Source organism: Rhinolophus ferrumequinum, chromosome 12 (assembly GCF_004115265.2).
Source record: "Rhinolophus ferrumequinum isolate MPI-CBG mRhiFer1 chromosome 12, mRhiFer1_v1.p, whole genome shotgun sequence".
Classification (NCBI taxonomy): domain Eukaryota; kingdom Metazoa; phylum Chordata; class Mammalia; order Chiroptera; family Rhinolophidae; genus Rhinolophus; species Rhinolophus ferrumequinum.
The window spans coordinates 32,663,502-32,688,741 of NC_046295.1; the positions used below are offsets into that span (position 1 = coordinate 32,663,502).

General features: G+C 34.0%; 1 protein-coding gene across 1 annotated transcript in view; it reads left to right on the plus strand.

The window, feature by feature from the left end:
- The window catches only part of RFX3 (regulatory factor X3), a 258,294-nt gene that overhangs the window by 23,370 nt on the left and 209,684 nt on the right, over nucleotides 1-25,240 (plus strand). Inside the window, exon 2 of the mRNA XM_033123755.1 lies at nucleotides 10,702-10,769. The gene's annotated coding sequence lies outside the window, so the exon portion shown is untranslated. The remainder of the gene's footprint in view (nucleotides 1-10,701; nucleotides 10,770-25,240) is intronic.

A 25,240-nucleotide genomic window follows, 5' to 3' on the forward strand; every position in this document is an offset into this window, starting at 1 on the left:
AAAAATTAACACATTTCCCTAACACGCCCTTTGAATGGTATACGTAGATTCTGACTTTAATAACTTTATTGACTACTGTGTGTGTGTAATGTGTAGTGTGTATGCTTTAATGTTTGGTGCTAGTTTGGGGAAAAAACAATTTTTATTACTTTAACATTTTTTTCCATGTGTTAGGTAGGTCCTGCCCTATAGAACTAAGTTAAAATGTCCTTATCCTAAATAAGAATTGGAAAGGATTCACACTACTTCATTGTAGAGTTAAGTTGTCTTCAGGTTACTGATCACTTGGTTTTTACATCATAAATGTTACTGATATCACTGTATCTTTTAATAACATTTTCTTGTCTGAGTTGTATGCCTTCTTAAGAAGCAAGGCTGGATCAAGGAAAATCTAATTATTGAATATAAAAATCTCATACTTGATTTCTGTTTTTTCCTCATCTGTAAAATGAACCATGTTTCTTTCTGCAAATTTTCTTTCAATTATTTTCTAACACATTCTTGTCTTTCTTTATTATCCTTTCTGTCCCTTTTCTCCTATTTTTTTTTTTCTTTTCTTTTTCTGTTATGTTCTGCTTGCCTTATTATAGGCTGTTTTACTTCTAAACCTTCCTAGCTAACTTATTCTCTTCCTGCCTCATTCTCGGTTGTTTGGTCAGATGTTGCCTTTGCACTGCCTCTCAGCCTGCTTCGTTGCTCCTTTATTATTGGATTGTCTGTATTTTCTGGATCGTTGTACTAGTAGTTGTTTCTTGGTACTTTTAGAGAAATATTTAATTTCCCTTACTCTGCTTCCTATGATGTGCAATGAGAAAAGAAATAACAAAAATCATTGAAAGACAGATGTATACATTGTTCTTTAAAAAAGAATAAGGCAGTGTAGTTGTCAGATTATTTTAAAAAGTGATTCCAGCTCAGAGTAGTTAGATAGAAAGGTTAATTGTTGCCATGACTGTAGAAAACTTGTTGCCTGGCTTTTTAGAAAAGTTATTTTTAACTTTTGAAAGCTGCAGGCAATATTAGTATAGTCAAAATATCCTTGTCAAACTCTGGATAAATTTTCATAGTTGAGATGATTATTGTAATATCTTATTTTTATTTATCTGTGTGGCCTTTGGTATTTTATGGTAAACCAACTTTATCCATTTTTGTCTTCAAACACTTTATGAGAAAGACCAATCAATGATAGATAAGTAAATAAAAGCCAATACAATTTCTTCTTTTAAAGAAGATACTAGAAGTCTTCTCTTATCCTCTGCCCACACTTCAAGTTGTTTCACACAATTTGTTTAGCAGTATATTTCTGTACTGTCTTTCTCTTTTTTTCATTTACATTCAAGTAATGCAGTGAATTCTTGTGAATAAGGTATTGTTAATCTTTAAAATTATAGAGAATATGCATATGATAGGATAAAATAGATTTTAGGATTAATTTTACACTGACCAAAAAAGATGAAAATAAAAATAAAAAAATCATCTGTTTTAATAATAAAATGAAATTTATAATTTTTTCAATTTCTCTTTTTTTTGTTCTTTTTTTTGTGGGGTGAGGAAAGTGCTTTTTAGTTCTACAAATATCATGATTTCTGGGTCTCCTGGGTTCCTAGATTTAATTTATTTTTCTATTATTGAAATATATATATAAGTGTGTGTGTGTGTGTGTGTGTGTACAGTTTTATTTTTTTTAATTAAAGTTGAAGGTACTTGCCTTTATTTCCCTGAAATTTCTGAGTTTATTTATATCCATTATGACCTTTTAGGGGACTATATGGAAATAAAAACTTGGGGATGGTAGGTGGTATAATTGAAATGTAGATCATAATCTGTTCTTTGTTTGTTTTACCAAATTAGTTGGGGATTCTGAGGATACATTTTGAATATTTGTGTATGTTTAGCATTTTGTCCCTTTGTTAGAAATCTCTCAGTGTGACTTGTTTTTAATAGGATGTGTCTTGAATTGTGGGCCAATCGCTCTTGAAAAGTCTTAAGCCCTTTAAACACACTGGTCAGACTCATAGAGGGAAGCTACAGGTTTATTAGCACTCCTTAGCCTGAAAGCACAGCATACCCTTCTAGGTTGCACAGCAACAGACTCCTAGCAACGGTAATAGATTGAATTTCTAAGAGTGACCAGGCCGGATGTAATAATAAAGCAAGAGGTACAAACAGTTGTCATGGTTTTCTTTTCACAGTAAGCTAGTTTGATTTGGGGAAGTTTAGCCTCTCAAAAATGGGCAAACTTCTTACAAAAGTACTGTTGTTTGTGCACAAGACTTCTGGTATTAAAATAGCAATAACAGTACCAAATTAAAAAAAAACTATTGGTTAAAAATAATTGTATGCTCAAAATTAAACAAAACAAAAAGTTAAAGGATTATCATGTAAAGAAGTTTTCAGAGATTTTTTTTTAAAGACTTATCAGAAACTTAGAATTGAACTGTAGCAAAATAGTCCTAATGAATGCTTTTTAAGAATAAAAATCATAATAATTGTGCTTTCTTTTGGGGATCCTTCATTTATTTTAATTTTGATACAACTCTTGTAGTTTTATATACACAGTTTAAGTGGATATGCATATAAAACTAATGCTTAATAAACTTAAAAGTTTATCTAAGAAAACACCATTTGCACTATATATAAGCAATGTTTTTTGAAATTATGAACCAATAACTAATTTAGTGGAGAATTTATTGAAAAAGAAAGAATAAAGGAGTATTACGTTAGTGCAAAAGTAATTGCGGTTTTTGCAGTTTTTAACCTTTTAAAATGCAATTACTTTTGCACCAACCTAATAGAATGTATAATTTTACACAGTGACAATAAAAATGTCTGTGATGTTCGTAAAGATGTAATATTGTGCTATAACTCTGTCAGCATTTCTCTTTTGTATGCTTTAATAGGTGTTTGCTACGTAGCCATAAAAAAGAGATTAATTCAGATATATTCAAAACCTGAAAGAGGACTCCTCTATCAAAAGAAACAGATCCTCCTATAGATGCTGGAGTAGGGAGTAAAACTACAGCCTTTGACAGCAAAAGGCTGTAAATATACACACATGCTAATACCCTTGGTTTGTTCATCTTTTGTGTCAGCATTTGGAAAAGATTGTTAAAGTGGCAGCTATAGTAAAGACTGGCAATTATAGGAAAGAGCAGAAATTAAGTATTTGTGACCTATTATATTTTATTAAAAGACTTGCTTATTGAAATGGTGCTGATTACTTGACAGCTGCCCTAAACAGATTACAAAATACACAGCTTTAGCTAAAGGTAAAAACCAACCTTTTAAGCAAGTATATGACATAAAATATGTAAATGGTATAGTATAAAACTTTGTTTAAACAATGAATTTGCTTTCAGTAGAGATGTTCATTAATGATTAAGTGGCATGCTGTTTTGCATTTCTATAATAATAGCTTACCTACACTGCATTTTCCCACTGAAATATTTTAATACACCCATGTGATATTACACTCGCTTCCTACCAGGGTCTTAGGAGGTATCATAGATCCAGGGATCAGCATGACATCACAGAAAAGCTTTCTCCTGCTAACTGATGAATTATTATCTCAATTCAATATAAATACTACTTTTACCAGACAGAATTCAAAACTTTAGGAAGTTTTAACACTAGATTATCAATTTTTGAAATGTTTTTAATGTTCTTTTTTTCTTAATACAGTAGAGTCGCAATGAGTTTAATACTTGAATTTAGGTTTCCCTTTTACAACATTGAATTGTTTGCTTTTCTAGAGAAAAATATATGTGGCTCTTACTACCTTCAATGCTGGTTCTGAAGTTTTACTGCTGCTTACTTTGTTCTAGCTATATCTTATATAGTGACTGTATACAGCACTTTGTACAACCGTCCTTCTTATCCATTATTCTGAATTGTAGTTTAGCAGTTAAGTAGCCTGAGCTGCTACACAGTCTAACATTTCATGATTTTGTCCCCATCTTCTATGGCATGAGGCATGGATATGTACTGTAGTTCAGTCTATGAGTATGAAATCCCAGCTCACTCTTGAATATACAAACACAGGTGAAGCAGATTTGTGGGAAGATTACTTCCCTCAACTCATCTTGAATATAGATTTTTGTCAAGACTCTTACTGTGCTAACAGTAGTCTGTTGTTGTGCTTGATTGGACCTGTAAAATTTCAACAAAGACACAAACTATGCTGTGCGAAACACTCTTGCTAATTCCATATATACAAATATCCCTGACTACTTATAACTTTAGTTTAAAAAAAATAAAAATATCTGCTTGCTTGAGGTCTGTCAGCTTACGAAATCGTTTGGAAAAGATGTGAGTCCTAGTCTTTTGAATAAAATGGATCTGAGTTTAAATCCTGGCTTTGTCATTTGATAGCTAATTATCCTTGAATTAATTCCTTACCTACTTTGATCTTAGATGCATAATGTAAATATATGGGGATATTACCTATTCAATTGGGTTCTAAAATGAAAAAGTGAAAAATAAAATGAGATCAGTATCTATAGGAAACTTAGCATGGCAGTCTAGAATTAGCACTCAAACTGTCATTAGCTAGGATTGTCATTATCTTTCTAGTTTACTCCTTGTGGTAGGATGTGAGGAGGGTTTTTCAGGACAGGGTGATAGCTGAAAGTGGTAGCCTGGAACTGGATATAATCAGAAACAAAATTGTTTTTCAAGAGGGATGTTTTGTTAAGTCGTTCTCAGTATTGGTCAGTGGGTAGGAATACTTTAGAGTAAAATTTTATGAAGTGACCCCCTTTCACAGGTTGAAAAATTGGGGCAGAATTTTTTTTAAAGATTACAAGAGTAATAATTGATAGGAAAGTATGCACTAAATAGATGAAGTACTAATTATGCTGTACAAAGGGTGGAATTTGAAGAATTTATTTTAGTAAATATGTACGGTGAGCCTTATATTATTTAGACATTTAGCCTCCCTCCAATTTTTTATTCCACATAAAAACTATAAGAGCAGAAGTGAGTAAACTGCCGAGCCTTATGTTAGCACCTTATATTGTTGATTTAAGAGCACTGAAAATGAGTATCAATAGCTTCTACCAAGAAGTAAGACAACAGTGGAGTCATATGAAAATCTGATTACCTTTGTCCCTCTTTTGTTCTGTCTGTTAAAAAATGTTCAACACGCTCGCCATTGGTTTACAAAATATAGTTTAAGTTTTAATATATTCTGTTGTTGCTAAAGGAACTGTAAAGATATTTAACATAATGAGAAGATATTATTTGCAAAAGAATAGAAGTGGTTTGAAATATAATGGTTTGACGTAGCTAGTGGCATTAAATTGGTTTAGGCAATGGCTATCCTTTTTCATTTCTTTGAAGAAGTTAATGCCAGCGGAAGCTTAAGGAAAGGAGGAGGTACAGACTGCGTTTACTGTTGCCTTGATATTTTAAGAGAGAGAAGAATACCAAGTTACAGTGATACTTGGAGCAAAGGGAAATTAGCGCTTTATGAAACTTAGATACAGTTTTTCTGATAAAACCACCAGCTGTTAGCAGTAGTTTTGCCAATTTTAAAATAACGAACTTTTCTTGAGTGTGCCTTAAGTGTTTGTATTGTTATGTTCAGTGGTATTAGTTTGAAGAATTAAGTATTGCCAACATTATTAAATTTGGAAATTTTATATTTCAGAGTTAAAATATAATTCTATTCTGATAAAAGCCATTTTTTGACATTAATGAATACGTACATTAATGAATATACATGGTGCAATCGTCCACTTTTAAAAATGTAGAATGTAATCGTACCTTTTATACTTAATTGAATATTATGTCCAGACAAATGATGATTCATATATTAGCTTCGTAAATAATCTCTCTGCATAGAATTATTTTCTCCTAAAAATGAAGTTTTTACTTTACTGTTACCTTTTTTTCTTAGTATTCGTAGCACTTTGAGTTGTTGAACTGGGGAAATATAGTATGTATACATGTACATTATATACAAATGTATGTAAATGCACACATACACACATACGAAACAGCATGAACTTTATTTTCATAGCAGTCTAGAGTTAGAATTCTTCATATTGAGATAATTTCTAGGTGAGAAAATCTAATTAAACTACCAAAATAGTCCAACTCTATTGGTAAGGTCTTTTCACACCAGTCTTTTATGCAAAGTGTATACTTTATATGAATGCTGTGCAAAGTGCGAAAGCTCCAGGAGTCTCTTCTTTTTCAACTAAATGCCTGTGAGGCCGCATTTTCTTCATATACTTCAACCAAAACAGCAGATTTTGTGCAGTAGTAGATGTGAGAGGCTAATTGTCTTCTATTAACAACATTAGACATTAGAGAAGTTAATAAAAATGTAAAACAATGTCACTCTTCTCATTGAAGTTTTTATTTTGAAAAATTTAGATATATTTCATAACAGTATGTTAAGATGTATTTATTTTATTGTTATTTTCAAATTGATAAATATATTACATTTCTCCATTTAATTTGTAATACGATGAATATGGATAGAAACAACTAGTGATGTACTGAAGCCTGTTCTTCCCCACTGAAGAGAGCAATGTTGCTCCTCTCTTCTTAACTGCATTTAGATGTGACATGCTAACGTGAAACTAGCCATGTTGGGAGTAATTTACACCATGGAAATTAGGAGAAACTACAGATCTGGTTGTTTTGGTGGGGGATGGTGGGAGACCTGGCTGTTAAACATTTACCAGTGCACAACTAGATATGCCTATGAACCGAAGTTCTTTGGGGTTCTCAAAAAATTTAAGATCTAAATGGGTTCCAGAACCAGAGGTCTGCTTATTATAAAAACTAATAATTAGTTTACTATGCAAACTTAACACAAATTCTATGCTTGTATAGGATCGAGGCAGATTTTCAGCCAGGTGTTCTGTTTTGAGAGCCTCTTTGCCAGTCTCTCCTACATATACTGCCTTTCAACAAGATTAACTCCATACAATGATTTCTAGTCAAAGAAGTGTGACATCCTTTCTGGTTCTGGCCATGCTATGTACGTAGCTCATTTACTTGCTGAATGATCAGAAACTATCAGTGTTATGGGGGGTATAGAAAAAAGACTCTGGGCTTGAGTAGTTAGAGAAGTCTTCGGGGAGGAGGTAAGGCGCCATATGGATCTTGAAGGTGGTTTGTGAGGTGTATTGGCTGTAAGGAAGGGATTAAGCACATGCTAGAGGTACACTTTGGTTTGAAGAGTTTGTTGGGAAGTAATGAAGCAGGTGGAGTGAAAAGGGAAATCAGGCTGAGGATTTCAAACTTAACTGGGTAGAGCATAATCAGACAGTATATTTTCAAAGTGGATCAAATATGAAGATGAAAGCGGTGCTTTAGGGAGATGAATCTGGCAGATCTGTGAAGATTAGCAGAGAGTGGGTCTAAAGCCAGGCAAACCTCTTTTAGTCAATAGGAAATATAGTGTGAAGAACCTGGGTTTTTAATTCAGAAAGACCAGGGTTAGAATTCTTCTGCCATTCTGTTACTACTTTCAATTTATGGATAAGATGTAGGTAACTAGCCAGTGGAGGTTGTAAGTAACAAGACGGATGTGAAAGAGGTTAGTATAGTATAGATTAGATGCTTGGTACTATGCTAAGACCTTCAGTAAGAGGTATTATCAATGCTACTTGTACAACTACTGCTATGACTGCCACTACTATTATAACAATCATTATTTGATAGGTTATAAGGAAGATCAGAGCAGGGGAACCTTCAGTGTGAATAGGATGTGGAAACCAGGCCCATCCTTAACAGTAATGGGTGCAAGAATACAAATGGAAACTCACTCATATTTCTACACAGTTAAATGTTGCAGATCAGCTAACTGTTAAATAAAATATATTCTTGCCTCCAAATTTGACAAATGCAGCTTTCTAATGAGATGGATGACCTTTTAGAATTCTCAGGTTTTTTCCAATTCTGTTCTAGAACATAGTGGCAAAGGAAGAACTGGCCTTCTGTCACCTCGTTCCTGTCCTGTAGTTGTACCTCCTTTTGCCCATATGCTAGGCTCTTTGCCATAGCATGTCCACATGCTTGCTCCCCAAACAACCTTGCCTTACCTCTTACAAGCTAGCTCTTGATTACTACTCAGACCTAGAGGTGAGTATGCCTGATGATTGATAGTCTAGGGTTCTGCATGGGAATTTGGGGTTCTGGGAGTCTGGTGAGGTCAACTCCAGAGGAGTCAGAAAGGATGGCCCTGTGCTGTGCAGACTTCTCACTTCATGAGGAAGTACCTGGCCAGTGGGCCAAATTGAGTTCTCTAAAATGCAAGACCTAGGGCAATGGCCCCTTTGCCTCTGTCTCGGGTGGTGCTGGAAGGGATCATCTGACATGAGTGACAAATCAGCAGGACGTGTTTACGATTCATTGTGCGATCTGTGAAAATGAGAGTGAAAAAGGTGAAAGATCACTGGATTCCAGGAGAATTTGAAAGCCACTGAGAAAGCTAGGACAGTATGTGGGAGCAGATGAGGTGGGACCTGAATGCAAAATAACTATGGTTTGCTCACCATTGTGTCTTCCAGCACCTAATCAACTTCTAGCACATTGCCAAGCACATAGTAGTGACTCAATAAATGTTGAAAGGCAAGGTGAAGATACTTTGCATAGCTGTGTCAGAGATGTGAGAAGAAAGAAAGTCATTGTAGTACATCAGAGGAAACAAAGAAAATAAGTTCTCGTGGGGCCAGTGTAGAGCTCTGAGGGAGCATCTTGCTGTGATTGGCATGGTAGTGTGTGAACTACTTGTGTGTGCGGGCAATGTATATTTAATATTTGTATGTGTGGCATCTAACACAGTTGCAATTCTTTCTTAAATGAATAATTGAATAATATTACATGAGAACAAGCTTTCTAAGAAATTAATTAGATTTTAAGGTTAAAATGATAAAAGTGGCAAAGACAAATTTGTATCATCAGTGAACTGGTATGGCGGCTGAGGAACTTAAAGTAATTCAAGAAATGAAGAGATCTTGGGTATTGCGTTAGTATCAGAATGAGGCAGTGGAAGTTGTATTCCAACAGAAGGTATTTGTAACCTTTTTGGAGAGGAGTAGAAGATGCAGGTGACTAGATTAGCTTGAATTTTCTAACTTGATATTCACTTAACAAGTTAGATGTAGAAGAGCATAGTTGGAGAAAAGAATTCAAAGACTAGGCAGAATTATCTTAGAAACAGGTATGTATAACTCATAGTCATTTTGCTCAAAGTTGTTAGAAAGTATTGTTTAGTCACTTAGTTTATAAGTGTGTACAGTAATACCTCATGTCAGGGAATATCCTATATTTTTGTCATGAATCCTATATTTCATGACAATAAAGTAACAGGAAAACCTTACAATAAGGTTAAAATAGTCAAGTTCTTTTTGAGAGAACTGGTGTGTTAATTGGTGTAAATTATTACATTTTTACTGTATCTGATTTGTAATCACCTAAATACACAGCAAACACCTGTGACTATTTTAGTGATCCTTGTCTTGTTCAGGTAACCCCAAATATGTGTGTGTATTTAGACTGTTGCCTGTTCATATATACTCAGCTGTGCCCGTTTGCTTTGTTATTTTTCTAAGTTTAATGGACCAACATAAAAATTTATGGCAACTGTCGCTTAATGTCATCTTTACCTTTAAAAAAAATGAAAACAAGCAAAAGTAAATCCTGCCAGGGCATCTATGATGCTGTTTATAGTTGACTAAATGATCAAATATACTCTGTACTAAACTGATCTCTGATATAATGGGCCAAAGTTAGGGCCAAAAAGATATACCCTGTTTCCCCGAAAATAAGACCTAGCCAGACAATCAGCTCTAATGCGTCTTTGGAGTAAAAATTAATATAAGACCCGGTCTCATATTATATAAGACCCGGTTATATTATATTATATTAACCTGGTCTTATAGTAAAATAAGACCGGATCTTATATTAAGTTTTGCTCCAAAAGACGCATTAGAGCTGATTGTCTGGCTAGGTTTTACTTCCAGGGAAACACAAAAACATATATACTCATAGATACAAATGCACTTAAGTACATGTTTGTATAGCAATGTTACCCTAAATTTACTTTATTAGCCAATAAAAATCATTAGGTTAAAATAATCTTGCCTGTTTTCGAACCAAAGATTTCTTTTTAAAATTTCCAGAAAACTGAATAATCATGAAAGTTTTATTAATTACCTTAGCATTGTGACCTGTTTATGCATTTTTGCTTGTTTATTTTTAAGAAACAAATCTTATTTATTATTAAGGAATGAGCAAAGGTATATCAGCTGCTAATACTTTCTCACTTTTGCTTCTCTGTATACAAGAAGTGAGCAGGCTGATTCTTAGAATTGTTTAGTCTTTCATCTTCACAATTTTTAAAAGTACAGATTTTTTTTAAGAATCATTCTTTTCATTATTTTCCCTAATTTATATTTTTCCTGATTATTAGAATAATGTTTATTCTTTGAATTCTAATTCTTTCAAAAATGAAATTTCTCTCTCCTTCCCTGTAAAATCAAAACCCTATATATTTTTTTTGTTAAATAGAAACTTTTAAAAATATAGATATTGTCTTGCAAAGAAATGCTTTAAAAATAATTCAGTTACATGGCAATTGATATTCACAAACTCAGTAATTTAAAATAATCACATTGCTTCTAGTTATTAAAGAATTCATTTTTAATGTTTTCCTAATTCTTCTTGCTTTTAATATTTTAGGCCACTTGATCATTCTGGCATTTTATGGTAGAGAATACATTGAGTTTGGCTCATGGAAAGAATATGAGGTAATCGATCACATGTTCTCTATAAATAATGAACTATATGTATGCAAAACAGTATTTTAATATGTCAAAGATGGGATCTCATGTTCAAATTTTTTCAATAACGTTTTATATATAAGATTTTGAGATAGGGTTTTCCTATTATGATGGTTGGCAATAGTTAATGTGGCGAGGAACTTTATTTTCTTTCACTACTTATATATGTTTAAGACAAAACAGTATTAGATTGATCTTCACATTTTTATGTGGTTAGTTATTTTTATGGCTGCAGGTCATAGAAAGTTTATTAGCATTTAAATCAGAGGATCTGACAGGTATTGAAAACAGTCAGTTACAGACAAAATCAAGCACATCATCGTTAAATTGCTGGATTAAAGGACGAGTCATTGATTTTAACACAATATTTTGCAACATTTTCTGAACCCATGTATGTTGGGGTAGACTCACTCACATGGGGTGAGCCAACCGGGATATTTGGATCAAGGGATAGAGGGCCTAGTCAGTAATGTCAAATGTTATACCTTCACCTTCTGTCTTCTGGTGGTCTTTTTGTATTTTTAAAAATAAGCATGACCCTGGAGATTATTTTTCTTAAACTGGGCATTGAGCTCTTAGTTTAGAGTGCTGAAGCAGACACTTTAAATGTTCAGTTATTTTCTCCACAGTTCATTCTGAACATGGAAAAATTGGAGAGGCACCGAAAAGGGTAGCAAAAATAGACATTGACAGGAGTGAGGAAAGGTTCAAGTTATGGAAATTACTTAGTCTAGAGAAAGAAGGAAGAGAAAAACCTACAATCTGTTTTCAAATTTATTTGTATTTCTTTTTTTTTTTTGGTTACAAACTTTCAGAGCAAATCAATAAAGTAGCAAAATGACAGTTATGTTATCTCCTTGAAAGCCAGACTTACTTAAACAGAGTGAGTTTAAATTATAGAAAGGATGATTTTAATGTGTCATAAAAAAGACACTCCCTAAAAGGTCGTTAAATTCTTGGAGTGGCAATAGAGATACTTGGGGGTTGGGGGGGCATGTCATACTCCATAAATGTCTTTATGACCAGAATGGTTATCAACTAAATATATGGTTGATCTTTACAGTCTCTACCAAGTTTAGGGTTCTTTGATTAAAACTGTGTTACACATTGCTTGGAAACGTAATGCAATATGCACATAAATATGCTCTTATAACTAATATGATATATGTGATTTATGGAGATCCTGTTATTATTTTTTCAGAGATAAATTAAGGTAAAAAACTACAAGTACATTTCAAATTTGGGATTATAGAAAGAATTGAAATGCCCTTAATATGAGAGATAATATATTACAAATTCCATATAATTATGTGCATTTTAAAAATACTTAATAGAAATAAAAAGGAAACCAACAATTAGTCAAGAATGTGAGAATGAAGCTCTATTCTTTGGCAAGGTAGTCTAGTGCAAACTGCTCATGGTTTTTTGATTTAGTCAAACCTGAGTCTGAATCTTGGTTCACCGACTTATTAATTCAATATCCTTATGTAATATGAGGATAATAACTGTCGCCTTGCAGACTTGTGAAAATTAAATAAGGGATATATGTGAAGTACATAATCCAATACTTGGCACAGAGTAGTTCTTAACAAGTGAGTTTCCTTCATTCCCCCTATAAGTCTCATAGTTTCTCTAGGAGTTTGGATCAGGCAAACCAATAGAAGAGGGAGGGGATAAATGGGCAATTTTGGGAGACAGGGTGCAACATACTTCTTGGTTCTCAAATTTTACTATGTCCTGCTGTGGTCAACAAGAACTTAGTGCTTTTTTACATTAAGTAGAAATCAGTTTGGGTTTCAACTTGAGCAGAAGCTTCATTATCGGACCCACTTTTAGGAAGAACGCCATATAGAGTTGTAAGTAGGAAACCACATGTGAAGCAGAAAATGTGAAATAGCTACAGATCTTACCTCCTGGGGAAAAACTCCCTTTTATCAAAAGGAAATAAATGTTTACGTAAGGGTTCAGTGTGACACATACATTATTTTCTTGCAATTGACGGTCAGTCAGCTCTCATTTGGTTTTATTTGAATTAGCATAATAATCTTAGGTTCCCATCTGACCACTTACCCCTACCCTTCTCCCCATCCCAGCTAATACAAGCCAGTGGACTCCCTTAGCTGTCTTGCATAGTTGTGTATTTCATTTAGTAATTAATATTTTATAACATAACCAATATTTATTAAGTGCTACCTAACTATATGTGAGGCACTGGGGTATGTACCTTACATATATTCACTTAATCTTCACATTATCACTCGGAGTGAAGTAAGCACTACAAATCCATGATCCCTTATATTCACTGCTGAATTTCAAAAGGCTCTGAAAACCACCAGTTTCCCTAAGTTTGTGGCAAAACTAATTTAGCTATAAAACCCGAACTAAATGACATGGGGCTATTTAAGGGTCTTTATTTTCCTACACTTTGAAAATTCATTCATTTAGTTACAGAGATGTTAATGTGTATGGTTATGTAATGCTACTCTTAATCCACCTCGAGTGTTATAGTATTACTTTCTAAAATTCAAAAATTTTAGGTTATGTGACGCATTGGGCTCAGGGGCTTAGAATAGGCATTTGCAAATATGTTTCATTGTTCCATTTTATAGATGAGCAGACTGATGCTAGAAGATGTTCAGTAAATTGCCAAGCTTTGAATGGTATGTTAAGGAAATTACTCAGGTAATGCATGGTAAAGCCAAATTTAAACCCTAGCAGTCTTACTCCAGAGCCTGTACTCTTAAACCACAGGCTGTTTTGCCACCTAGTTGCCAAAGCAAAATTAAGCTTAGTTGGCATCAGTGTGTATGTGTTGAATTGACACAATTGCTTATCTTTACTAATAGAGGGAAACATACCTGGATATTTTAATAGAAGATAATCCTTTTATGATTTGTATTTGCGTATGCTGTTCTACATTATTTTGGATACATGTGTCTGATCCTCGAATTCTCATAAGTAGGAGCCCAGTCTCGGGTTGAGGTAGAAAACTTTAGTTTCTCCATTGTCACTCTTCATTATTTTACATTATGTCTGTCACTCAAGCTAAAAAGTGCTTGTTCTGACTTCATTCAACAAATAGTTAATGCCTGCTGTGTAGTAGGCCAGTAATACAATATTGAACAAGAAAAGTATGGTCCCTATTTCAACAGGGCCACTACTGTCATTGTGGATGGGATAGTTCTTGGTGAGGTCCTCACATAGTGGCATGTTTAGCAAATGTGGTCCAAAGTGGCATTAGAATCCCTCTTCTTGCCCAATCCTTGTGGCAATCAAAATGGCCCCCAAAGTTTCCAGAGTCCCCAGGTGTAGAATGGAGTAGTGGTACATCTGGGTGTTATTCATACTCAGCCCTGAGGGTAGTAGGTGCCCACTCACTCATCCACTATCCAAGTTGAATTACTGATTTTAAATATTTCTTTTTCTAGAATCCTGGCTTCATGCAAAGTAAATAGAGCTGAGAGATCTACAAAGCAAATAACTAACCTGCTTATACTCTGGGTACAATGGCTGAACTGAAAAGCACGATTAATTGTGGATAATCTTACCCATGGCTAGTAGTTGAGAATGCTCATTATACTATGTAAATAACGAGCATGAGTTAAGCTCCCAAGTTAACATACCAAGTGATGCTAGATTTTTTTTGAGCTATAGAATTGAAGTCTCTAGGACTTTACATATGCAAGTTATTTCTCAAAGAAAAATAGCACCCTGATGCAAAGTGTATTCTGTAGCACTTAAACATTGCTGCTTCACTTTTATTTTTTGAAGTGACATTTTAAAAGAAATTACAAATTCTAAATAATTTGTGAATAGAAAGAAGTATGAATCATTTATGATTTTGAACTTGTCATTTGAAAGAGAAATGTGCGTTTTCATTCAGTGTCCATATCAACTGATTTTTAATCAGTATTTTGTATTAAAAGTAATAACATTTGAAAGTTTATGGAACCTGAGGTTTATGACAGTTGACATTATTTTAAGTGAAAACAATTTTATTGTGTTATGATTACAAAAATTATATATGCTTAATGTAAAACACTCATAAAATTCAGAAAGATGCAAAGAAGAAAGTAAAAAAATTCATTCTGTTCAACGATTACTGCACATCTGCTTGTAAGATTTCTGTCACATCTTAGGATTTCTGTCTCAAGGAGTGTGTATGTATGCTCATTCTGGCACTCTTGTGTGTGCTTCTGCTCACACATGTGCTCTCTTTCTTTCTTGCTCCTTACAAATACAAATCTTAAAAAATTGGGTCATACAAGTTGTTTTTTTAACTTACAGTCATATCTTGAACATCTTTTCATGGTAATAAGTAACCTTGGCATTATATGAATACCAATTTATTTAAGCAATTCTCTAGCTAGACATTTAGGTAGTATCATGTATTTTGGTATTATAATTAATTATTGTATGTGCATATTTGTGCAACTGTCCATTTAGTTATTTAATATGAATGGAGTTGTTGGCTAGAAGATTGGAACATTTTGAATGCTTCTATCAACTACCAGATTGCTCTCTAGAAAGGTCATGCCATTTTATACTCCCACCAATAGTGCTTTAATATTTTGTTTCTTTGTATGTATGCTGTCTGATACTGGATATGATAAATCTTTATAATTTTTTTTTTTTGTATTTTTGCCAGTCTGATAGTTGAAAACAAAATCTCACTTGGATTTGCATTTTTTGGATAAGTAATGATAAAACAATTTAAAACATGTTTATTAGTCGTTTGTATTTATTTTGGTTATTGTCCATTTATATTTTTAGCCTATTTTCCTATTGGGCACTTTCTTTTTCTGTTCCTCTTCCTTGTTTTTAATTTAAAGATTTCTTCATAATATAAGATTATGAAATTTTGTCATTCATGCTGCACATATTTTGCCATTTAAAAATATTTACTTTAGTTGTTGTTGTTGTTGTTGTTGTATTTAGGAGATATTTTGGTAGGTAAATGTATCATTTTATTTTCTACTTGGTATTTCCTATAATATGACCATTATAACTCATAATGACTCAGTAGATTAAAGATTAGATGTTTGAAAAAATGAATTTACTTTTAGATGGGAATCCATTTTGTAGATGAGGAAGGTGACGAATTGCTCCTGTTAATCAGATATGTTTGCTGTGATTACAGTTTCAATAGCTGCATATAAAGTAGGAATTATGAGAGGGAGATATTTTGATATAGTTGAAAGACTCTTTGCTTTAAAGCCAGACAGTCCTGGCTTTGTGTATTTGTTCATTAACTTAGACAACAAATATTTTCAAGTGCCTGTTATACATTAACCATTCATAGTGGGTTTTCTACTGTCTAGCTGTGTGATCATGGGCAGATTACTTAAGTAGTCAATTTTTTGACTCAGTTTATTTATTTGTGAAAGAGGGATAATGCCTACCTTGTTGATTTGTAAGGGTTGGTTATAGTTTTCCTTAAGTATGTAGCAGACATATACCTGATGTATTATAACCAGACGATAATAAATCATAGTTAGTGTTGTTATTCAGAGTCACATAACATGGTGTAATTTTAGCCTCTTATATATAATGTTATTGCTGTGGTAGTAATTTAGCATTTGGGGTAATTAACGATGATTATTATAATTTTATTAATAGAGAGAATGGTGCCCAGCTAGGTTGACTATAGTTAGGATCCTGTCAGATAAATAATACTTTCTTATATTTGTATAGCAGTTTAGTTTTTAAAGCTTTTTGCCATTTCTTGTCTTATTTGTTCTGTGGTTTTCCTATAAGATAACCAGGCTTGTATAATTTTCCATTTTACAGTTCAGGAACTGAGGCTTAGAGAGATTGATTGACTTATCTAAGGTCATATAGCTTGTAAGTAATTAATCAGGTTTCTATTTTCCTTCTATTTATAATAATTAAGATTCTTCCTGAACCTAGATTGACCCCCGCAGTATGGGAAGGCACAGAAAATGGAATTTGATTATGATTACACAGTCTTCATTTAGCTTTAGCCATGTTATTGTTTCTTGCGGTTGCTCCCATTCTCGTCATCTGAACATTGGCCTTATTTTAGTTGTCTGTAGCACTGACGATAGTTACAATGAATCACACCTCTGGGTATTCATGCTGTTGTGAAGACCCTTTCTTTTCAATCTGTACTGAGTCTGTAGCTTACTTTAACAAACAGAATTAAAACTGTTCCAGGTCTGGGTATAAGACCGAAGAAAGCCAGGTAGCTTTTGCTTTTGTGTTTTTGGGAGACCTGAACCATCATGTAAGAAATCTGGCTACCTTCTTAGGGAGACCATTTGGAAAAAAGGCCACATGGAAAGAGAGAGACCCTGAGATTACATGGAAAGAGAAATCTAGCCATCTAGTATTCTAGTGGGGCCTTGTTCCCATCTACCAGCTGAAAGCAATCATATGAGTGACCATCAACAAGATGAGCAGAAGAACTGCCTAGCTGAGCCCAGCCCCGACAGCAGAATTATGAGCAAATAAAATGGTTGTTTTCTTGTGCCAGTAAGTTTTGGAGTGGTTTCTTACACAACAGTAGAAAAGTTAAAGAGGCATAATAGTGTTCTTGAAAATAAAAGTTTTGCTAAAAGATGTTTACTTTTCTTGCTCTCTTTTGACAGTTTTGGTCTTTCCATGGCTTGCAAATATCAGGCAAGGTTGAAGAGAGATGATAGGAATGAATAACTCTTTTCCTTTCCAGAAGCACACCTTACTCTACCGTAACTACATGGGTTTGGCCAATACTTGGGTGAATCTGAGGTAAACCAATCTCTCTGTACTGAATCTTTTTAGAGAAATCTCAGGAGATAGGGTTGCTTCAGGTTTCTGATTCTTCTCTGTTATATTTCCCACTGTCTTTTGTGGCTCCTTTTATCCCTGTTAGAGTTTAATTGGATTTGGCCAAGGTCAGCTAAGTAGTAAGACAAGATGGAATAGCATTTCTTCCTCATTTGTTTTTGTTGTCTAAAAAAGACTTGAGAAGTCTTTTGGGGCTGAAAGTGGATCTAAGACCAGGAACCACCTTTATGTCTAATAATTTACATGTTAGATAGCAGGAAATTAGTACAGTGAAACATTGCTCGTGTAGTTTACTTTATTTTTCCCCTCACAGTTTCTCTCCTATTAAACTTTTAATATGATAGTATAGTTTTTTCATGTTCCTACTAGAGATAAGAATCAGTGATCCAAAAATTTATAACTCTTTAAACAATTTTTTGTTGTTAAAATGCTTTTTTTTGTCTTAAAAGCAACATGAACATAGATTCAATATTCCAGAGCTTGGTTGGCTTCCAGATTGGTGGTGTGAGGGCCTCAGTATATTTGCTCTCCCTCTAAAACAAAAACATGGGCAAAACACCTGCAATCAACTATTTCAGAAGTTTGGCAATTAACCAAAGTCAGAGAATGAACTGAAAATCGACTGCCCAAGAGAAAACGATTGAACCCTAAGAAGGTACTGGGGTCTGTGACATTTTAACTTAAGGCTATTTCCATCTTGCCTCCTTCCCCAGCTTAGTGGTATAGCAAAAGCTGGCAGCATTACAGACAATGGAGAGATCTGACCACTTCTGAAGATCCATTAAAATCACCAGCCCCAGAACACCGTTGATATTTTTTTTACAAACTTGCAGCTCCCTGGGAAAACTCTATTCTCAGAAAGTGGTTGGCTATTTGATTTGACTCAGAGCTCAGCACAGTTGGGGGAAGAAAAAGCCTACTCCTAGAGCTTTCCTGAAACAATAACAACTGTTGGCAACACCCCCACTGCTTAAAGCTGTGATTTCAGTTGGGGCAAACAAGAGCCTGGCCGGGATTTTAAAAGGGAATCCTGGAGAATTAGCCAACCATAAGGAATTTTGAAAAGCTCTAAACATTACCCTGGACATTTAAAAGTTTGCAAGGTGGTGCACATGCTCAGGAGAGACCTGGGAAGGGAGACTGCTTCTGGTTGATACTGAGTTTCTGTGTAAGCAGGAAGTGCAAATTGAGGCTGTCTTATAAAGTGCCTGAAGTTTGCAGGTATGACTTCTCATAAAGATTCCATTGGCAAAGGGCGGAAGAGAAGCAAGCATTTAAGGAAATCCTCTAACCATTCATGGGTTGACCACTAAATTATGCCTACCCAATATGACTCCTAGGAAGCCAGGCTTAAAAATAAAAGAATAACTTAAAAAAAAAGAAATCTAACAGAGAATTCAGTGGCCACACACTATAGGGAATACAGAATCTACAGAATTATTTGAAACTGCTAAACACATAAGCAGTATTAATAGAAACAAAATTAGTGATAAAAAAATTCTTGGTGGGCAGTGTGGAGGATTTCGATGAGTTGTTAAAAAAAAAAAAAACCGCCAACAGAAAGATGTCCCTGTGGGAGCCCAGATTTAGACTTCTTAGACAAAAGATTTTGTTAGCTTTTATAAATATGTTTAAAGAACTAAATGAAACCATGCCTAAAGAATTAAAGGAAAGTATAAGAATGATGTCTTACCAAAGAGAATATGAATTACCATAGAAATGATATAAAAGGAACCATATGGAAATTCTGGACTTTAAAAGTACGATAACTGAGTTGAAAAATTTAGTAAGTGGGCTTAACAACAGGTATGAGTTGGCAGACGAAATAATCAGTCATCTTGAAGGTAATAATTCAATAGAGATTATCCAGTGTGAGGAGTAGTAAGAAAATAAAGAAAATGAGCAGGGCTTCAAGAAATCTATGGGATTCCATAAAGTGTACCAGCATATGCATAATGGGAGTTCCAGAAGGAGAAGAACAAAAGAAAGAGGCAGAGTATTTAAAGAAATAATGGCAGAAAAGTTACCAAAATTGTTGATGAATATTAATCTACACATTAAAGAAACTCATGGTACTTAAATAGAAAAACCCAAAGCAATCCACTCTTAGACACATCATAATCAAACTTATAAAAGTGAAAGACAAGGAAATTTTGAAAGCAGCAAGAGAAAAATAACTTGTCATATAAAGGGGATCCCCAATAAGATTAATAGCTGACTTCTTACCAGAAACCATGGAGGCTAGAAGATATTTTCAGTGTTGTAAGTAAAAGACTGTCAGCCAGGAATTCTATATCTAGCTAAACTTCAAAGATGAAGAAGAGATTAAGGCATTTACAAATACAAACAATCTGTGGCTAGCAGACCTGCCCTACCAGAAATATTAAGAGAAGTTCTCCAACTTGAAACAAAAAGACACTAGACAGTAAACTAATCCACATGAAGAAATAAAGAGCAATAGTAAAGGTAACTATTAGGTTGGTGCAAAAGTAATTGCAGTTTAAAGGTTAAAAGTAATTGCAAAAATCACAATTTTGCACCAATCTAATACATAGAAAAACGTGTAAAAAATACAAATAAATGTATTTTTTTGTTACTATTTTCTCCTGTTTTAAAAGACATCTGCATAAAGCAGTAATGATAAAACATTGTTGATGGGCTTACAACATGTAAAGATGTAATTTGTTTGGCAATAATAGTAAAAAGAAAGGGAAGGAAATGGAGGTATATTGGAGGAAAGTTTTTATATTTTATTGAAATCAACTTCATATTAATCCAGACTAGAATGTTTCAAGTTAAATGCTAATTGTAAGTTCCAGGGCAACCACTAAGGAAATAATGCAAAAAAATTATAGTGAAAGAAACAAGGAAATGAAAAAGGTACATTAGAAAATATCTAACATAAAAGAAGGCAGGAATTGAGACATAGAAGTTATTACAGAGCTCAAATATACTTTTATAGAATAGAGGTTATAATATGTATAATATGTAATTTTCACATTAAATAATGTATTTATGTAATCTTTAAGGAATGTTACCAATGGGTCCTTTTCAGGACTGAATTTTACAGTACTAGCAGACACTTATCATTAGATTTTTAAAATATGGTATAAGAAAAATACACTGAAGTTAAATCAGTGTGAAAAGATTCTATTAACCCCCGGTTCTTAAATTGTGGCTTTGTTTCCCTGGAGATGAAATAGCAACATATGGAAGTGAGACTTAGCCTTGATTTTGTGTTTGAAAGTTTGGGTATGAAAAATTTAGTTCTTTCCCTTCTTCTAAATGTAGGGGAAAAAAGATGAACAAAGGACTTTGGAGAATAGAGATCATGGGAAAAAGACATCTGGAGATATGCACATAAGAAAGGGCTGTTAAAAAGAGAAATGTTATGGGCAGAATATTTCAGAAGTCTTGAGAGGTATCTGTCTATATTTTTCTTTCATATATTGTTGTTTCTATTCTCCATAGGTGCCCAGCCCACTGGAGATGTGATCTCATAACAGGGATTATTCAGTGTAGTTTAGAGCTGCCACATTTATAATGTATTACATATGCCTTCAGAAAATGAAACCCATGTTTAGCTTTATGGTGTGAAAAAAGTTTAATTATATCAAACAATATATGTAATTTCCTTATTATAGAAAAACTGATTTAAATGAATTTTTCTTACAACTGATTTAAACTATCATTTAAAAATGAAATTCTCAATCTGTTTTCAGTCCCAGCACAGTTGAAGAATATAGCATATTTGCATCAGTAATGATGTCTCACTCAACTGGGAGCATCTCTCTGGGTGAGAATAAGTAATATTTTAAAAGACCTCCAAGTAATTCTGATATAGAACACCTTCTTTCCATTATAAGTTACAAATTTAAATCATAGATTCCAAGAATCTTATGGAAATTAGTGTTATTAAGAGATTACAATGATTAAAATGTAATCTCATGTGAGATTATTTTGTTTTCTTAAGTTAATATGAAAACTTTCCAGTACTTCTATTACCTTACCAGTGTTTTCAAGACATTTCTATTCCTAGTTTTTTTTAAAAACCATATTAACCATTTTTAAGTGGTTAATACCACTTACAATAGAGTTAACTACATTCTCATTTGTGCAGCAGATCTCTAGAACTTTTTCATCTTGCAAAACTGCAACCCTATATTCATTGTAGAATAACTCCCTTTCCCCCTCTCCTCAGCCTCTGGTAACCACCATTCTATTATACTTTCTAAGAGTTTGACTACTTTGGATATTTTATATAAGTGCAATCATGCAGTATTTGTATTTTTGTGACTGTCTTATTTTACATAACATAATGTCCTCAAGGTTTCCCCATGTTGTAGCATATGACAGAATTTCCTTTTTCTTTTTTTTAAGGCTGAATAATGTTCCATCGTATGTGTATACCACATTTTGTTTACCCATTCATCCACTGATGGGCATTTAGGTTGCTTCCACCTCTTGGCTACTGTGAATAATGCTGTAGTGATCATAGTTGTACAAATATCTCTTCAAGATCTTGTTTTCAATTTTTCTGGACATATTTCCAGAAGTGGTATTGCTAGATCATATGATAATTCTATTTTTAATTTTTTGAGTAACCTTCATAATGGGCTGCACCATTTTACATTCCCACCAACAATACACAGGGTTCTAATTTTTCCAGATACTCACCAACACTTGTTGTTTTCTGTTTTTGAAAAAAATAAAAAAATAATTTATAGTGCCATCCTAACCATTCTTAGGTTCTTAACTTACTGCTAACATGTTAGGTCTTTATTTTATTTACTTCTTTTCACTTTCTAAAAAAAAGCAGTAGTTATTTTAGGAGGTTTCCTACAATGATTGCAAATCACTGTTCCCTATTCTTGAACACTAGAACACCAGTTAGGGCCAGTGCTGTAAACATACTGAGTATATAAAACTGGACATTTGAATTCCTATGTAGTTTAGTAGATATGGTCCTTTTTACTTCTCGACTTCATATGATACTACATGAATGTATCACCATTTTGTAAGGCAGAGATGGTGCTTTTTTGTTTCTACTTCTGGTTTCTAAATGATAAACTTGCCTTAATGGCATCATCATTTTGGTGATTGCGGTCACTGGGCTGGCTTGTCTGCTCTTGTTTCCGAGCAGTCCATAAAGTGCCACATCATTAGATGTATTACTGCAGTGTATATCTAATGTGCTTCTTCATCTCTCTCTGAACGTGGTTGTCTCCATTTCACTTACCCTCTGGTATCTGCTTGTGAATCTGTCACCCATCCATTCTCCATAGATTTCTTGCGTAAGTGGAGTTGTATTCAAAGCCTTTGCTTCAGTGTTGGTAGACACTTCTAGTGCCCTATATTTGGGGATCCTGTGTAGCTATTTAATGGTAAGTACAGCTTATAGATGATGTTTATAATTATGTTCAAGACAACAGTTATAATGCTTATAATGCATTTAGTTCTCACAGCTATATATATTTGGGCATTTTCTGTTTTGCAGATGTTTAGATTGATTGGGACCCCAACGTTGTTTCTAACATCTGACTCTTTCAAAGATTATTGAAATATTGTAAGGTTGGAAAAAAAATAAAGAAACACATTGAATTTGGGGGCAGATTTGTATTCAAGTTTCGATTCTGCCAGTGGTTGGCTGGCTAACAACTTACCTTTAGATGTTCTTACGCTCTCTGAGGCAGAAAGCTCATTTGTAAATTGAAGGTAGTGATACTTAACCTTTTATTGTTAAGGCTTCATTGATATTGTGAGTTTGTGTTTTTAGGAAGCTTTTTTACCAAGGAGGCTTTCACATTGGAATTTTCTTCTTACAAATAGTGAAGGTAAAGGGATTTCAAACTCTAGTGGTTCTTTTATAAACCATATTTGACAGATCTCTTCTGATGAATTTGGTTCTCATAGTTTGTCCATTGAAAAACTCGATCAAAACAGTAGGCCATAAAAATTATGCATACATCCCACTAACATTTTCTTTTAATTTAAAACACATAAATGGACTGTCTTTTGATTAGGAGCAAGGCCTTTCCTTGTAGTATAGGTTTGCTGCTTGGCGCTCCAACTCTTTCATAAATCTACGTTCATAACAAATCATTTCCAGGTTATACTTTTTAAATGTAGAATAAAAATTTAGACAATTGAAAGCAGTGCTTCTCAAAGTGCGGTTCCCAGAGCAGCAGCAGCAGCATCACATGGAAGATTCTTAGCATGCAGAATCTTTGGTTTCTCCCCGTACCTGCTGAATCAGAAACTAAGGGGAGGGGCTCAACAATGTATGTTTTCACAGGGCCTCCATGCTATAGTTGGAGAACCACTATTCTATATTTTATGATTTTCCCCAGTGTTTATGTGTCTCTTATCTTTGTGTATCGCAACAACAGTGTTTTGTAGTAACTTGCCTTTATTGAGTCTTTTCAAAACTTTTGACTTAATTTTTAAAGATATAATACCTTTTATTTTTGTTTTCATCGTTTATCTAATTTTTAATTAAATTAGATCATTACAATAAGACTGAAAATCCCCTAATGAAATTTTGGAACCAATACTACTGATTTGGGGAGAACATACAACTCAGCATTTGGGAGTGAGAGAACGGAGAGAGGCACACTATAGAGTAGTCTGTGTGCTGTGAGTTACCCGCATGCCATGGGCATCTGTTCTTATGGTTGGAGAGGAAATGGAAAGTGTGGGTTCGTCTAGCAAGTTGGGTAAGTAAAAGTTAGTCAAGAGGGCTTCTTGGATATATTTTTCTGTATAAGCTTATAGATTTCTCTGATCCATTTATCTTTATAGCCCTAAATCCAATATGCATATTTTAGACTTCTGTTTGGTCTGTGAGTAGTCTTGATTAGATCCTGGAGTTTGGAATTTATTATAACTACCATATCTCTTAGGTCAATATTATGGAGAAAGCAGAGAACCCACCCAGTGATTTATATGGAAGATGTGTGCCTATTTTTCTTGACACCAAACAGGAAAGTGTGTAGCAGCTAATAATACTTGAAGTTAGAAAACAGATGGAAATGTCCTTTTCTAGGCTGAGACTGTAGTTTTTGCTCCAACTTTGGGCAAGTAGTAGTGCCTATTTTGATTTGGGGGAAACCAGTCATGTGTGGGGATAATTCAGTTCACCACATCCTGATGTCTGTTCCTATCAAAGTACAGGTGAACTATTGGCCCACCTTTGAGATACTTAAGGGGTTACATACGTTGATCTGAAATCTGGCTCATGTAATTGAAGACATTGCTCTTTGGCGACATTCTGGGTGGAGTTTTGATTGAGCTGCTTTTCAAAAATTTTTGTTTTAATTATTTGTATATTTTTAACTACATTGTTCATTTCGCAAAAGGAAAGGGCCAAAGTACTGGTACGTAGCCTGTCTACATCAACTCTGGATGTCTCTTTACTGCCATTGTTGGGTGGTAGTATTGCTGGGAAACGTTAATAGAAAACTACCTAACGCAAAGAAAATGTTGTTATTGCATAACAATGTAAGGCTATTATAACAGTTGTCCAGTAAAACAGCAGTCTTAGTCCCACTGAAATTGTTCAGATATGGATTTGATATTGCTTAGTATTCATTCTTCAGTGACACAGCAACTCAGTCATTCTACCAACAAAGTAATAGCTGCTATAAATC